Source organism: Myodes glareolus, chromosome 19, assembly GCF_982192425.1.
Source record: "Myodes glareolus chromosome 19, mMyoGla1.1, whole genome shotgun sequence".
Lineage (NCBI taxonomy): Eukaryota > Metazoa > Chordata > Mammalia > Rodentia > Cricetidae > Myodes > Myodes glareolus.
This window is the reverse complement of record NC_142044.1, coordinates 48875826-48893191: the sequence shown is the minus strand read 5'-3', so window position 1 is coordinate 48893191 and position 17366 is coordinate 48875826. Positions and strand designations below refer to the sequence as shown.

The following is a 17366-nucleotide window of genomic DNA, read 5'->3' as shown; positions in this document are numbered from 1 at the left end:
CCTTGTTCTAGTCTGGCCTCAGACCTCCCAGCCTCCAAGGTGGGCCCTTAGTCACTCCTTTCCAAGGACACCCAGGAAGCGGCCCAATCAGTGACCTCTTCTTGTTCCAGTTCTTCCAGCCCTGTGCATTGACCACACACGTCACAGAGGCCACTGTCTATCTCTGGGTCATCCTCTGTTCTGGCGGGTCTAGAAGGCCCAGGCTGGGTCCTATTCATTGGTTACAAGGAACTCACCATACACAAGGAACGGCTGCTGAGTTCTGTCCATGGTGCTGAAAACAGGGTGCACCCTCCCTCTAACCTGACCTTGACCCTGACCCTCACCCACACGTTCCTACCCACCTCAGAGCTTCTTCCTGGCACAGACAGAGGTATGATGAACACAGAGAGGGAGGGTTTGACTCTATATACAAAGCAAGGTCGTGAATCACTGGTGCTCATGTGCGGTACACCATGGCTCTCTAGAGATACAGGCTGGTGGAGACTAATAAATGTCCCATAAGCCCAACCCTGGTCCTGGGGCAGAGTTCATGCATATATGCCATCTGGCTGCCCACCTTGGTTTGTACTGAGAAAACTGAGGCTAGGAGGTGGGAGGTTTAGTCCAGAATCCCATTTTTCACAAGTGTTGGATCGAGAAAAGCCACCATTGAGAGGTGGGTGGTGTCAGACTCAAGAACAGGCTTCTTCCCTATGGGAAACAAAGTATCTGCACAGGAGGGGCAGAGGGCATCGCAGCACAGAAATCCAAGAAGGCAAAGGCTTTCCTGTATGCCTTCCCATACCCAAGCCGTAGAAACATGTCCCATCCCAGAGTCCTTTCCCAGAGACCCTGCCCAAGGAAGACCTGCAGGGGACAGCTGAGCACACACAAGGCTCCAAACTTCAGTCCATTTAGGCATCCCTATAGGTCACAGTGGGCACCTTTAGTCATGGCTCTGTCTGGGGCTCCATGTCCTGAGTCCAGTAGCCCCTGGGCAACTCCCCCGACTTTTTCATGCCTGAAGCTGGTGTCTGGGGCCAAGTGTTTTGTGAACCTAGATCTTCCTTACCCTATGACCACTATATTTACCCCTGTAAGTGTACATGCGTGCTGTAAGTGTACATGTGTGCTGTGTGTGTTCATGTTCAGGTGTACACACATGCATGCATAATTGTATTTGGAAGCCAAAAGTGACCCTTGGGTGTCATTCCTCAAGCCCTGTGCACCTTTGTTTTTTTCTGAGACAAAATCTCTTACTATGGCCTAGGAATTGTTTATTCCGCTATGTGGGCTACCCAGTAAACCTCAGGGATCCTTTGCCTCTACCATCCCCATGTTTGAATCACAAGAGCTCACACCGAAGCCCAGCTTTTTACAAGGTCTCTGGGGACCGAACTCAGGTCCTGATGCTTGCACAGAAAGTATTTAATTGACTGAAGAGCCATCTCTTCAGCCCTGTGACCACTGTTTTAAGCCTAGACAACCACAAATGTTTTTCTCTGCCTTTGTATTTGTTTTCTAAGACGACAGTCACCATTCCTGAAGTATTAATGAACTATTAATATGGAAGGCCAGGGAAACAGCAGGATTGTAAAGAGCACACATTTTTATTCAAATAAATTACATGGATTTTTTTATTAAAATGCTCCACTTATAATGGACACTTAGTCACAGCCCTTTCTGGGCATCCACTACCGGTTCCCCGCCTTCAACGCAGCCACACAGAACAAAAGGTCTATTCAGAGCACAGGCTATTTGGGAGTCCAGGATGGTCCAGATTGCAGCATCCTTGCTGCCTTCCCATTTGGTACACCTCATCCCTCAAACCCACTTCTTTGGAAATAAATCACCTCTGAGAACCAGTGCAGAAAGAGAAAAAAGATCTTCCCACCTCAGGGCCTGCTCTTCCAGAATCTTCTCTCCAAGGGCCCTTTCAGGCTCTCTTTGGCTCTGCCTGAGCTGCCTTCCATCTTGCAGCTGACAGCAGCTGGCAGAAGGCTGACCAGCTGGTCCAAGCATCCTCTCAAGTAGGACCCCAGGCACATTTCTATTCCAACTGTTCAGAGAGCCCCATCTCCCTGGCGACCTGGCTTTGTACTCATTCTTTTGTCATGATGGATGCCAAAGCAGCTGGTGACCCCATCTTCCGCAAAAAGGTCACCCAGTCCAATCCGAACTTGGCTGAAGAGCAAAGCCTGCCAGTGTTTCTTTGGGGAACCTCCCTTCCTGGGTGTGCAGCTCAGGATATCATCTCACCAGCTCCTGAGAGGCAGGACCAACTTTCACCTTCTTCTCTGAGACTCAGATCCCAGCTCATGGTTGCCCCATCACGCACACAGTGTTCACAAGAAGCAGGCACTTCCAGGTTCTGTCACAAGCTGGATACAGTCCTGTCAGTCTTCCTATCTGTAATGGGGAGTCACGCGAGACTCCCTGCGCCCTCTTCCCACGCAGCCCAGAACATCGAATGGTATCACAGAATTAGAAGGTGGCATCATCGTACTGCACAGTGGGATAAGAGCAATACAGGAGCAACCGGGCTAGCTGCTGCAGAGGCCTGGCTCCTCATTCTGAACCATACCAAGGGTCTGATTGGTCCACTTAACAAGGAAGAAACTAGAAGACAGAGATAACTACCTTGCCCAAGGCAATGAAGAAAATGGCGAAGCTGAGTTCCCACCGTCCACCCGCACTGACATCCTCCTGCGGGAAAAGCTCTCAAATCTAAGGTATGGTGGCAGGTGTTATTCCCTTCCAGGCTCCCAAACTCCTGACAATTTTTTTTCCTCTGGAGTGGGCTGAAGCTGTGGCTCTACCGGGGCATGTTGGCAACCCAAATACAGCCTGACAACCTCAAATGAAGTGACTTACAGGGCTCCAGAGATGGCTCGGTGGTTAAGGGGGTTTACTGTCCTAGCAGAGGACCTCAGCTCAGTTCCCATCATCCCCATCAGGCATCTCACAACTGTGTGTAACGTGAGCTCTAGGGGCATCTGTCACTTTTTGGCCACTATGGGCACTTGCACACACTTGGTACTCTTAAACTCATACAGGCACACACACATACATATAAATAAATCTTTTTTTCCAAAAAAAAAAAAAGATGTGCTATTCCCCATTGAGGACTGACAGGAGATGTAGGCAGCGACTGGATGCTGCAGTATCCCACATTGGGATGGAGCCCTTGGTTCAAGGTGGGAAGCATTAATAAATGCTTAATCTCACCTGCAGATCCCAAGACTATTCACTTGGGAGCATGGTGTCTTTCAAGCATGGGGCGATCTTGCTGGCATAGTGCTAGCCTTACCAGTTCCCCGGTCCAAAGCCTGGCCACAGTGCTTCCTGCTTGAGCGGCCTCCTCTCTTGATGACTCCTGTCCCCTCTCTGACATCTGCCTTCATAGGTAACTGCCACCCTCCTAAGTGATCTCCCTTCTCCTAGATGGCATCTCTCCTTCTAAGTGACTTCTCTCGTTCTGATCTGCTGCCCCCTTAGTGACTGCCCTTGGAGCCAGAGCCCTATAGGAACTAAGGACTATGCTTTCCAGGACATGTCTGGTTCTTTCACTTCTGAAATGTTCCACACAAGTAACTCTCATGGCCTGCCTCTGATCAGTCTCGAATATAGCTGGAGTGCTTGGTATCCTGGTGACACCTTCACCTTGAACATATATTCTTTGCTGGTGCGTGTCCTGAAGGTCTATCCGGGGCTATCCTACTGTGGGACAATGGTCTTGTACCCTGTCACTTACATTATATTGTTTTAATAAAACACTGTTTGGCCAGTAGCCAAAAAGAAAGTATAAGTGGGGCAACCAGACAGGAAGTATAGGTGGGGCAACCTAAACAGAAAAAATCTCTAAAAAAAAAAGATAGGCTGAGTCTACAGTCACAGCCCAGATGCAGCAAAAGCAAGATAAAAATGTCTCACTAATAAAAGGTACCAAGCCACACAGACAAAAGTACAAGCTGACACAGACAAAAGCTATGAGTTAACATAGGATATAAGAGTTAATAAAAAGCCTGAGCTAATAAGCCAATCAGTTTATGATTAATGTAGATTTCTATGTGTTTCTTTGGGACTAAATGGCTACAGGACCGGGCAGAATAAAAACCTTTGTCAACTCTATCCCTCCAGTGGGGCTGTGCTTTCTTCTCCAGAAGCCTGGGCTGTGTCCTGTTGGGATCTCGGGCTTGCTGAGGAAGCACTGGATTCCCTCTGCCACCTGCTGGGCTGGGAAATATGTTCTTCAAATTACAGGCTGAGTGGTATGTGGTCCAGCACTCTCAGCAGTCCAGAGATGCTCAGTTCTGTGCTTGCCCAAAATGTCCCATGAGTGGCATCTCCCAGTGCTCACCTACACTCCAGGTTATGTGCAGTGGAGATTTGTCTTGGGGACAGGAGACAGTGATGGCCACTCACCATGACAGCAGAAAACATCATGCACATCACAGTGTCACCTGTGCGTGCCCCCAAACACATCTAACCAAACCAGTTTCCCAGTGTAGCCCAGCAGGCACAGACAGAGCATGCAGCCTGCCTTTGTATCAGGGCAATGACCACGTGGGAGCCTCGGTCATGTGAGACAACAGCCTGGCATATCACAGATACCTAAGAAAACGAATGCATGAAGAGAAGACTCATTTGGGTTCAGAGTTTGAGAGACTGGTCTTGTCACATTGGACCATGGTGAAACAACATGCCGTGGAGGTAGCCAAGGCAGAGCAAACTGCTCCTCAAAACCAGCCAGCTAAAAGGCAGAAAGAGGAAGGGGCCAGCATAATTGTCTTTCGAATACACCGAGTGGCCTAAGAGCTTCCCATTAGGCCCCACCTCTTAGAGCTTCCCCATAGCCTCCCCATAGCATTACTCTGGGACTAAGCACCCAGGCCCTTGGGAGACATCTGATAGACAAACTATAGCAGGTGAAATCTGCGAGCCACCAGCAAAGAGGTGCATGACCAAGGGACACCAGCCAACTGTTAAAGTCCTGTGAGCCTAAGCAATAGATGAAGTGCAGCCTATAGGTAAACAATCCCTGTGAAAGAGGGTCTGGGAAGAGACAAGGCAGGGAGGAAAGAGAGAGAGAGAGAGAGAGAGAGAGAGAGAGAGAGAGAGAGAGAGAGAGAGAGAGAGAGAGAGATTGGATTTCAACCCTCCCGCAGATGGAGATGGATGGGATGTCATTTCCATTCACAAAACTACTGAATCCATAAGCAGACTGACATCTCCAGAGCTGTCCCTCCACCACCACACTCCCTGTAAGGTTACAGAGGCCAACCCCTGGGGGGAAGATAGAAGAGAGCCTGAAGCTGGGGTTGAAAGAAATAGAGCAATGTCTTCATGCCCAGAACCCACAGCCTTAGGATTTCAGGACAGGAGCCTACTCCCTTGCTACCCTGGAAACCAGATACAAAGTGAGCTCAGCTGAATAGCCTCGGCACAATGGAACTTTGGGTGAAAATGTGACCAATAATCAAGGTAACAAATTAACACAGTTAGAGAGACTCAGCCCAGGTGTGAGAGGCAGCACGTGACTACCTTAAACCGCTACTGTCAATTTGTTAATTAATTTACAAAAAAAATCGCTATGACCAGAGTGAGCCAAGAGAGTTTCAGCAATAACACAGTTCTTCCTGGAAGACTCCTCTTTCTCACAGAAAAAATAAAAATAAAACTAAAACTCTAAAAATGTTATTAATGAGACAAACAATTATTGAATAGATTGGAAACACACCCAACATGTTTAAAAACGTCAGGAAATGACTAACTGGAGAAATTTAGCTAAAACCACTCATTGGCAAACCCTAGTCAGACTATTGAAAGACAAAGAAAACTACCAAAGTGACCTCAGAAAGAGAGGAGGGAAAGAAGGTTGGTTGGCAAAACGGCTCTTGACCCTTGTCTCCAAGCTTGACAACCTGAATTCAATCCCTAGGACCTATAGGGTAGGGAAATAACTAACTATCCAAAGTTGACCTCTGACCACCACATGCATGGTATTATTTATGATAAATAAATAAGTGCCCTGAAAGGGCATGGAGAATGACGGCAGACTTCATAGGCAACAATGGCAGTAAGAAGACGATGGAGGGTGGTTTTTGAATGCTGGGATATATGGTCAACTGCCAATTCTGTATCAAGCAAAGAAACATTTTTAAAATTTTCTAACACGTATAAGTGTTTTGCTTGCATATTGTATGTGCACCATTTGCATGGTTGGTGCATGCATCAGATCCCCTGGAACTGGAATTACAGATAATAGTAAGTTAGCAAAGATACACTTTTAATTAAAAACAAAACAAAGATATGTCAGACAAAGAAAAGTAGAGACAATAAGTATGTGTGGGAGCAGGGCAGTGACTTCCCAATATAGAGTCAGCGACAAAGCAGACTCTCCTTCAAGAGCCCATAAAAATCTCCTTCCCACGCACTCTACAGAGGTTATGGTGGGTGTCTTGGACCATCAGTTGTGTTCTCCTATAAGCAGGGGTCACTACTAACAAAGGAGCGACTTCTCTAAAGAGTCTCTCCAGACTGGAATCCAGAGGGCAGACTTCATGAGCTGGACTGGAGTCCTAGATCCCTTCCTACCCCAACACACATACCCATCTCCCCTGCCATATAAAACAGCCTTGCCATGTTCGTGGCCTTGAGCACATGATGGTATCGGCCCTGCTGGGCTTCCGTGCTCAGTGCTGAGTCATCACCTACCATTTCACAGGCTTCAGATACATGAGTTGAAGAACTGTTGCCATCAGACTTTTGAATAGGTGATTGATTACTGGGTGAACTCCTCCCACCCCCAAAATGTGTATAGCTGGAATCAGGCCAAGGGAAGCAGTGCCCATGACCAGCCCAGGTTAACAGGCAGTCAGCCCTGTCCATGGTGACTTCAAGGTCAACAGCAGGTCATGGGTTTCAGCTGTTATTTGACCTTCAATTTCTTTCTTGGTTGGGCAAAAGGGAAAGTTGAGCCGGGACCCTACTTATGTCCTTATGATGACTAGAAGCTGTCCCTTCTGCCTGTAGCCAGGACCCCAAGACTTTCTTATGGAGTCCTGAGACTAGTCATGGCCAGTTCATACCATTAGCACTCCAACTCAATGCATACCCCGTGTTTCCTGCCAGGAACCACTGTCTGTCACATAACTTTGTTCCACAGCCAAGATTCCCACCAGGCACTGATCCCTGCCAGTGTGAACTGGAATCAGCACGCTGTCTGGCAAGAAACTTGCCTCACACTCCCCAAAGAGCAGAGCCCGGCTCCTACCACCAATTTCGCACATCCAGTCATGGTCTCTCCACTCCGGCCATTTATGAGGACTGTTGTTGCTGTTGATGTTTTTCCTTAGAGAAAATGGATTTGTGTTTAGTTGCTGCTTGAAAGGGTAGGGGCAGGACATCTCAGGGAAGAAGGATGGAAGCAAAGGAACACACAGGGGCCTGACTGTTTCCTTTTGAAGAGCCTACCATAAAGTAACCAGAAGACAGAGTTATGTGCCCCCCAATACAGGCAGCCACCCAGAACAAAGAACACTCCATTAGATGAGCAGCCAGATATGGAGGGATTACGGCAACTGCAGCTGAGAATAGAGGGCGGGGTGAGGGTGGGTGGTGGAGCCCAGACCCCAGCAAGCATTTATCCTAGGGAGCAGCAAACTCTCTCGCAGGGAACCCTGGAACCCTCAAACCCTCCAGGCTATGCTACCTGAGCAAGATCAGGAATCCTAAGAGCAGCAGAAAGTGCCGCAGCCTCAATGCACTGAAGACTCATCTTCACAACATTGCTTATTCATTCAACAAACATTGTTTGAATCTAAGCCCATGCTGGGAACTGATAAGGATGACCTGTCCCTGACCATCCTGTTGCAGTGCCTACATGGGGGCGGAGGGCAGACATGTGCCCATCAGGCCTCATTGGAAAGCTGGCTTCCTTGGTGGGAGAGGGCAAGCCTTAACAGGGATCTGCAGAGCATAGACCGATTGACATCTGCACTGAGTGCAGAGGGAGAAGCCAGTCCAGTGCCATGGCCACTGGCACCTTGGGCTGTGGGGTGTGAGATTCCTATGGGAAAGATGGAGTGAGTAGTGGGCGGGGTCTGCTCAAGCAACCTCGATCTCCTGCCTGTTATCCAAAGACCCTCACCTTCCATCTCTCCTCATCCTTAAGACAGCTTCGCCTTCTAAGTGAACAGCCCAGCCCTGAGCAGGCAATTGGTCTTCCCAAGGTCACACAGCAACTGACTCTGAAAACTTCTCTTCCAACCCATTAGGGTCCTCAAGCAAGCCCTTCCCAGATAAGCCAGTTTGAGATCTGGTAAGAGCCAGGTCAGCTGAGTTGGCCATTTAAAGCTGCTGGGTTGGTTTTGAAGAGCAAGCTGTTTCTTCCAGGCTCAGAAGTGCTACATCAAAATTGTTCCTCCACATGGAGACATGGAGTGAATAAATGTTCCTTGTTATCAGCTAGGAACTGTGCCGAACAGGAAAAGCCCTGGGTCTAGTGTCTGCCTCTTACGGCTGTCGCAGTCACGGGCCAGACACCTCGCTGAGCTGCAGTTTCCCATGGCCAGGGCTGGGGATTGAGAAACTTCCTTTACAATTATTCCAACACTATCATCTTTCTCCTAGAACCACGGCATCTTCCAAGAGGCCTCTGCATCCTCCTCCCATCTTCCTATGTTGTCTAGGCTACGAACAGCCTCTGCATTCCCCTCCTGTCTTCCCATACCATCTAGGATACAAGAGGGCTCTGTATCCTCTTCCCGTCTTCCCTGCCGTCTAGGCTATGAGTGGCTTCTCCATCCTCCTCCTGTCTTCCCACATCATCTAGGTTATGAACCGGACTCCCATCAGGGGTCAGATTCTCTGCATCTCCACTCAGAGGGAGCTGCCCACTTCTCTACTCTCGGCCTTCACCTTATAGACTTGTAGATGGTAAGAAAGCTGATACCTAGCTCTCACTCTGCTCTGATGATGGGCTATGTGACACAAGCCAAGTTGACCAGCCACACTGTGCCTCAGGTTTCCCACGCATAAACTATCCATGATAATGTCTCCAGGACTCTGATTAGAATTAATTGAGCCAACTTAGTAGTTTAGAATAGTGGCTATCACATAGTAAGAAAAATATGTTTTAGTAATTACAGCCACCACTACCACTATCATCACCACCATCACCATCATAATCACACCATTATCACCACCACCAATATTGCCATCACCACCACAATCACCATTACCACCACCATCATCACAAATATCTCCACCATCATCATCACCACTATAATTACACTGTCATTATCACCATCATCAATTCCATAATAACCGCCACCATCACTATCACCACCATCTTCATCATCTCTTCACTCATCATCACTATCCCCACACCGCCATCAGCACCACCAGCATCATCACCATCAGCACCACCAGCATCATCACCATCTCCACCACCACCATCACTATTATCACCATCACCATATCCAACACAACCATCACCATAATCACCATCATTTTGGCCCCGGTTTGTTCAGCCATCAAGCATGCAAGTGGCAGGGATGCTTTAGAACTCCCCCGTGGCTCCTTGACCTCTGACTAAGCTCCAGTGTGATTGGGACCTTCCTGTGTGATCGCACAGTGCAGCTTCTCCATGCCCTGTCACCGGCCTCTGCCAAGTGACTGCTTTGCCGCAGAGTTATGAGAGGCCATTCGTCTCGCTGGTGTAATTGACCTGAGCAGCCTAACGAACTCAGCGCCGCCCTGGCCCACCCTCAGGATGAAAAGGCTGCTTCAGCTCTGCTCACCCCTGACCCGACGGTGTCTTTCCTGAGCAAAGTGTCGCCCAGAGGAAAGTGGTGGCACGTAACTCATCAGCAATATTCATTTGGGCTCCACAGAACCGCCTTTATGCCCATAAAGTCTAAGGCAATTTGGCCCACTCCCTGCCAACCCTGTTCAGGTAGGAATCGTCTGATGTTACCATGGCAACTCCCTGACCCATATGCTCACAGGCTGTGCCAGGTGCATCTTCCTAACATGCCATGGACTTGGGATCTTCACTATCTGGTCCCCAAACCACCATCTCTCACTGGACCTTTGCTTGCCTCCAGGCTTGCCTTCAGTCCCTGGTGATTTCTACAAGTCAAGTATGGTGAGCCCATACCTGTATTTAGGAACTTAGGGCTCCCCGTTATTTTAAAACCCAAATATCTCATCCTGAAATCCAGGGATTCCCCCAGGCCCTGCCCCTCATTTGTGACCTTTGTAGTAGTTCTGTGGCTACCCTTTTCCATAGTGGTTCCCAGCCACACACCACACACAATGTGGTGCTTGGTCCCTCTGATGAAGAGACCTCTCCACCCTCTCTGCTCACAGCCTGCCATATAGTCGTTTCTTAAGGCCCAGGCTAAAGCAGGTACCTCTTCTGGGAAGCCCTCCTATTCCTGCTACTATAATATATTTTGATAATATTTCTAGATGGTTCTCTAAAGAACCTCCAGGTTGAAAACCAGAGTATCTCCATCTTTGAGTCTCAAAGCTCATCATAAAAGAATGGCCAGGAAAAGGTCAATGGTCAATGGCTGGAGAACATATGCATGATGGGTGAGTAACTGGCAGATAGGTTGATATAGATGCTGGATGGATGGATGAATGGATAAATAAATGAATGGATGGATGGATTGGTGGATGGGTGGATAGGATGAGTGGGTGGATGGATGGATGAATGGATGGATGGATGGCGGGCGGATGGACGGATAAGTACATGTACAGACTTGTGGATACAGAGTGATAGATGCCTGGGTGGCAGATGGGCACAGTTGTAAAAGAATGAATGGGTAGATGGGTGAATGGGAGGATTCAGGGAGCAGATAAGAGGGTGAACTGTGGGATCTGTGGATGGATGGTATATTCCCAAATGGATGAGTGAGTGGATGCATCGGTGGCTGATGAATGAGTACATTTGTGGGAGATTCATGGTTATAAGTGTGGGAGACTGTAAACACACCAAGAGTGTTTAAAACTGTCTGTGTATGGCCTGAGTGTGTGTTTGTCTTCGACATCGCTGCTATGCTTTTGGGGCAATGCACTTACATCTTAGATTTCTTCTTTTCTTAAAATCATTTTAGTACAGTTGTGACCATTTGGGAGTTCCATTTAGTGGGTCTAAAGGTCGAAATCCTGGTTTTCTTGGCTCCATACGAGTTAGCCTCACACTGCTAAAGATATTCTTCGGCGTCCACATCTCAGGATGAAAGGCAAAAATGAGACGGCATCTTCTGACACTTCCCTTTCCAGGAAAATCTGACTCTACTTTCTTTCCTGTTGACCCTCACAGTAAAGACAGTGGAGGCCCCAGGGAGGACAATGCCACCAGCCATTGCTAAGAGGGACAGCCAAGTGCAGAAACACAGAGCCTTGACTCTCTTCTTGTCTTGGTCTTCAGATACCTCCCTCACAGAACCCCCTGTGTCAGTCCAGCCCTGGCCATTAGTCCCATGACTCTGTCCACAGCAGAACTATCATCATGTTCTAGCCCTGTACACAAGTCCAATTCCTGGGAAGATGACTTCAAGACAGTGTTCACACAATCAGAATGGAAATACACGCAGAGGAACTGTAGCCTAACAGGAGGAAGTCCCAGCATAGTTGTCATTTCCAGTGGGCACTCACACCCTGCAAAGGAAGACCACAACAGAGCAAATGCATCCCCTTGCTGGAGGGGAGCAGGGTGCACCGGCACTTTATGGGTGGTGCTGACACCTTTATACACATAGCCATTCAATCCACAATGACCCTGGGAGGAGGGGGTGATACCCTATTTCACATGTCATAGGAAGATGTGAGACTAACCCCATATTAGCAACAACTGCATGACAGAGTGGATTCCAACCCTCAGAAGAGAGTTTGTTCCATGGGGACCCTTCATATCTGCTAGCAAGGAGATTGCCCTGCGCCCCTGCATTTAACACCTAATTCCAGGCTGCCCTGTGGAGAAGTGGTGCCTCCCCTTTAACTTAAGGTGGACTGGGTTTTCAGTGTTGTAGCTCTGTAGCAGAGTTTGAAGTCAGGGATTGTGTGGCCTCCAGAAGTTCCTTCATTCATTGTACAGGATTGTTTTGGCTATCCAAGTTTTTGCTTTTCCATATGAAGTTGAGTATTGTTCTTTCGAAGTCTGTGAAGAATTTTGCTGGGATTTTGATGGGAATTTCATTGAATCTGTAGATTACTTTGGATAAGATTGCCATTTTTACTATGTTTATTCTACCTACCCAAGAGAATGGGAGATCTTTCCATTTTCTGGTATCCTCTTCAATTTCTTTCTTCAAAGATTTAAAATTCTTGTCATGCAGGTCTTCTACTTGTTTGGTTAGAGTTACTCCATGATATTTTATGTTATTTGTGGCTGTTGTGGAAGGTAATGTTTCTCTGGTATTGGCATAAAAATAGACAGGAGGACCAATGGAACCAAATCAAAGACCCGGATATCAATCCACACACCTATGAACAGCTGATTTTCAACAAAAAGAAAAAAAATATAAAATGGAAGAAAGAAAATATATTCAACAAATGTTTCTAGCATAACTGGATATCAACATTTAGAAGAATGAAAATAGATCCATATCTATCGCCATGCACAAAACTCAAGTCCAAATGGATCAAAGATCTCAACATAAAACCAACCACACTGAACTTCATAAAAGAGAAAGTGGGAAGTACACCTGAATGCATTGGCACAGGAGACCACTTCTTAAATATAACCCCAGTAGCACAGACACTGAGAGAAAGAATTAATAAATGGGACCTCCTGAAACTAAGAAGCTTCTGTAAAGCAAAGGACATGGTCAACATGACAAAACGGCAGCCTACAGAATGGGAAAAGATCTTCACTAACCCTACATCAGACAGAGGGCTGATCTCTAAAATACACAAAAGAACTCAAGAAATTGGTCATCAAAAGAACAAATAATCCAATAAAAAATGGGGCACAGACCTAAAAAGAGAACTTTCAACAGAGGAATCTAAATGACTGAAAGACACTTAAGGAAATGCTCAACATCCTTAGTCATCAGAGACATGCAAATCAGAACAACTCTGTGATTTCATCTTACACCTGTAAGAATGGCCAAGATCAAAAATACTGATGACAACTTATGCTGGAGAGGATGTAGGATAAAGGGAACACTCCTGCATTGCTGGTGGGAGTGCAAGCTGGTACAGCCCCTTTGGATATCAGTATGACGATTTCTCAGAAAATTAGGAAACAACCTCCCTAAAGACCAAGCAATACCACTTTTGGGTATACATCCAAAGGATGCGCAACCCTGCCACAAGGACATGTGCTCAACTATGTTCATAGCAGCATTGTTTGTCATAGCCAGAACTTGGAAACAACCTAAATGTCCCTTGACTGAAGAATGGATAAGGGAAATGTGGTACATGTGGAGTAATATACAGCAGAAAAAATAATGACATCTTAAAATTTGCAGGCAAATAGATGGATTTAGAAAACATCATACTGAGTGATGGAACCCAGACTCAGAAAGACAAACATCATATGTATTTACTCATAAGTGGCTTTTAGACATAAAGCAAAGAAAACCAGCCTATAATTCACAGTCCCAGAGAACCTAGACAACAATGAGGACTCTAAGAGAGGCATACATGGATCTAATCTACATGGGAAGTAGAAAAAGACAAGATCTTCTGAATAAATTGGGAGCATGGGGACCATGGGGAGGGTAGAAGGGGATGGGAGAGGAAGGATGGGGACTGGAGAAAAAATATATAACTCAACAAAAACATTAAAAACAAATAAAAAATTTAAAAGGTGGACTGGGTTGCTAGCCATGATCTCTGTGCTTTCCCTGCTGGAGCAACCCTGTTCCTCACTGGCTCTCCATCAGGACGGAGAAGCCTCCTGCACAGAAGCAGAGAACACTGGCCGGCACTGGCTCAAGAGATGCTTTACTTCCTCTTCCACTCCTGCTTTGAAATGCTGTAACAAACAATTTGGGGCTTTTTAAAGCTTTTATCACATCTATGTCTAAAAGATTCCATTCTTTTTTCCCCTGAAACTGAGTGATTGTCCTCACAATGACATTGTTTAGCTGACACTATGGCAGGGTTGAAATCTTCTGTCACATCAGCCACAACAAAACAAACAGAAACATTCGGGAAGCTCAGGGAGTAGCTGGAAGCTCAGGGAGTAGCTGTCATCAAATGTCTCTAACTGAGGTCAATGCTGTCTTCTATCTCTTCCTACACTAGTTTTTGAGACTGGCTCTCTCACTAAACCCGGAGCACACCAATTTGGCTAGACTGATTGACCAACAAGCCCTCAGGACCCCTGTTCCTACCTCTCAAATGCTAGGAGTACAGCGCATACCACCACACTTAGGTTTTAATGTCTGTGCTGGGGATTTGAACTTTGGCCCTCATCCTTGTGCAACAAACACCTTACCCACTGAACCATCTCACCAACCTATACAATCTTCCTTGACAGCAAATATTTAGTTCTGCTCAAGCCCCAAAATGATGCGGGAGAGAAGGCTCCTGAGTACGCAAGCGTACTTGTGTGTGGAACAGTCTGTGCACATATGTGAGGGTGTGTGGAAGTCAATGGTCAATCTTGGACCTCGTTCTTCAGGTCTTGTCCATGTTGCTATTTGTTGTTGGTGTCGTTGCTTTCTTTTTTGAGGCAAGGTCTTTCATTGGCTTGGAGCTTGCCAATTAGGCTAGTGTGGGTGACCAGTAAGCCCCAGCGATCCCTCTTCAGCTCCAGAGCTGGGGTTACAAGTGGCCATGGTACCAGGGTTCTCCATTCTCTCTGTTAACATAAAGTACTATACCTGGCTTTTTTAGGAGGGTTCCAGGGATCAAACTTGGGTCCTTAGGCTTGTGTGTCACACTTTTTACCCTCTGAGCCACCTCCATGCTTCAAGCTTTTCTTTTCTTTACCAACTTATATTGATTGTCTATAATGCAGGCTTCATTGTGCCTTTTACAAACACTGGTGTTCTCAGGAATTCACATGGGAGTTAGATATTCACGTTGTAGAAGTGTTTCTCCAGAATTGAAGATTCATATCTGTTTTCCATCCTACAGATCCCAGCAGCCACCACGCCAGCTGGTTCTGAGAGTATGACATCACCAACCGTGTACAGGTCCCAGCAGCCACCACACCAGCTGGTCCTGAGAGTATGACATCACCAACCGTGTACAGGTCCCAGCAGCCACTACGCCAGTTGGTCCTGATAGTCCAACATCACCAACAGTGTGCAGGTCCCAGCAGCCACCATACAACCTGGACCTGAGACTGTGACATCACCAACAGTGGATGTTCAGGTTATGCCTTCCTATATGACTGGTTTATCTTACTCAGTATAGCACCCTCAACACTGATCCATGTTGTAGTCTGGGACACTATTCTCTTCCTGACCATGACTCTGTAATATTCCATTGCATTTATGTCCAAAATCTACTCCTCTATTATTTGGCAAGTATATTAAGGTCTATCTACAGGATGGAAATTAGAGAAAAAAAGCAAGATAAATCTCAGAGCAAACAAAGAAACAAGCAGGAAAATTTAGGGATTTTTGCGTTAGATAACCAAGAGAATGTTCCAGTAAACCAATATGTCTCACCTGGAGTTTTGTTTGCTTGTGAGAAAATGGACAAATCTCTGGGAAATGTAACTCAAAGCATAAAACACAAAAATGCATAAATTATAAGGGTTCTGTGTGTAGGTTTGGTGTTGTGTAATATGGTTTTGAATTCTCAATGAAATGGAGCATTTCCCTGGAAAATCAAAATTCTAAAAACCCTAGACAAACTCCATGCTTAAAAACAATGCATAGAAAATGCAAATGTAATTTGAACACCTCCTTGCTGTTCCTGGCTTAGCCAGCTTCAAATAACATATCTCTAGAGCCAGACAAACCACTCCAGACCATTGCAGTGGGTCCCTCAGTTGGCTGATAACAGCACTTAGCCCTGAATCAAAACCTTAGCTGTGGGATATTTAAGAAACCACAGGCCAGTCTCACTTGTTCACAGGGCATGCCAAAAGTTCCTCCTTTCATTGGGCTGTTGTAACATGAGGGCCGGCTAGTTGGGGTTTATGTCCTGCCTGGTTTCCACAGCCGGTAAGCCCCCAAAGAAAATCACACAGAGAGTCTACATTAGGTTATAAACTGATTGGCCCATTAGCTCAGGCTTCATATTAGCTCTTATAACTTATATTAACCCATTATTTTTATCTATGTTAGCCACATGGCTCGGTACCTTTTTCAGCAGGGCAGGTCACATCTTGCTTCTTCCATATTCTGGGCAGGACTGGAGAGGAATGGGCTTCCTCCTTTCCAGCATTCTCTGTTCTCATTGCCCCCACTTTTACTTCCTGTCTGATTGTCCCACCTATATTTCCTGCCTGGCCAATCAGCGTTTATTTAAAACATGATTGACAGAATACAGACAATGTCCCACACCAGGCTGTGACAGTATGGAGCCCTTGAGCTTTGTCCCCAGACCCAGCCTGGAACACAGCCATGAGGAAGTAGATACTCTGCATACAAGTCCACAGGCAGAGCTAGCACACCAGCAACTAGCAGGGACAGGTACCTGAGGACAGTGGCAGAGAGTCCTGACAAGTTGGGGGTGGGGTCATAAGCAATACCCCAGGCCAGAGAGTAGAAGGTAGACAGAAGCAGGCCTGCCTCGTGCTAGCGAGAAGGGACCATGAAGGAGGGGAGAGATGTTGAGTGGTGTGGATGCCGTAAAACTGCCGTGACTCTTCGCAAGGGATCTCACAGCACAGGCAACTGATAGTCACAAGTCCAGCCCCAAGGTGTGAGCCGACAGTGCTTACCCATCATACGAGATAAATCATTCCGGTCATCTTCAGCATGAGGTACACTTAGTGCTCGTGAGAGAATCGCTGGTAAGCAGGGGACTTGAGACTCCCTAGCTGGCAGCTGGCACCTGCTTGTCCAGGAGTTCTCAGTTTACTCTGGAGTTGAAAAGTCACCCTCTGCTACATGGCTGGGTCCACCAGCCAGAAAAGGGGAAAATCTTGAGCCCGGGATATACAGTAAGTAAAACTCTGTGTGTCCTGAACCAATAGGACAGGGAATCTGAGAGGGAGCTATGCTCGACACTGGGAAAGTCGTACTTCCCTGTAGAACCCAGATGAGGAGGAATCCAAGGGTGAAGGGGGATGCAGTTAGGAAAATAAAAACCTTTTGTGCCAGGTAGGGTTTGGAACATTTTTGCCTTCTCTAGGCTGATGCCTGGAGAAGGTTTTAAAATGAACTGTGCCACCCTCTCTACTGCATCATCAACACTCGTTCTAACATGAGGAGCCCCGTCTCTCACATGGTCAC

At 46.9% G+C, this 17366-nt stretch overlaps 1 long non-coding RNA gene across 1 annotated transcript; it reads left to right on the top strand.

Annotated features, from left to right (window-relative positions):
* Positions 1-209: 209 nt before the first annotated feature.
* LOC125407193 (uncharacterized) lies at positions 210-15963 on the top strand. Its single transcript, XR_007234135.3, has 3 exons — positions 210-373; positions 2440-2714; positions 15091-15963. It is a non-coding gene; the product is annotated as an uncharacterized LOC125407193 (long non-coding RNA).
* The last annotated feature ends 1403 nt before the right edge of the window (positions 15964-17366 follow it).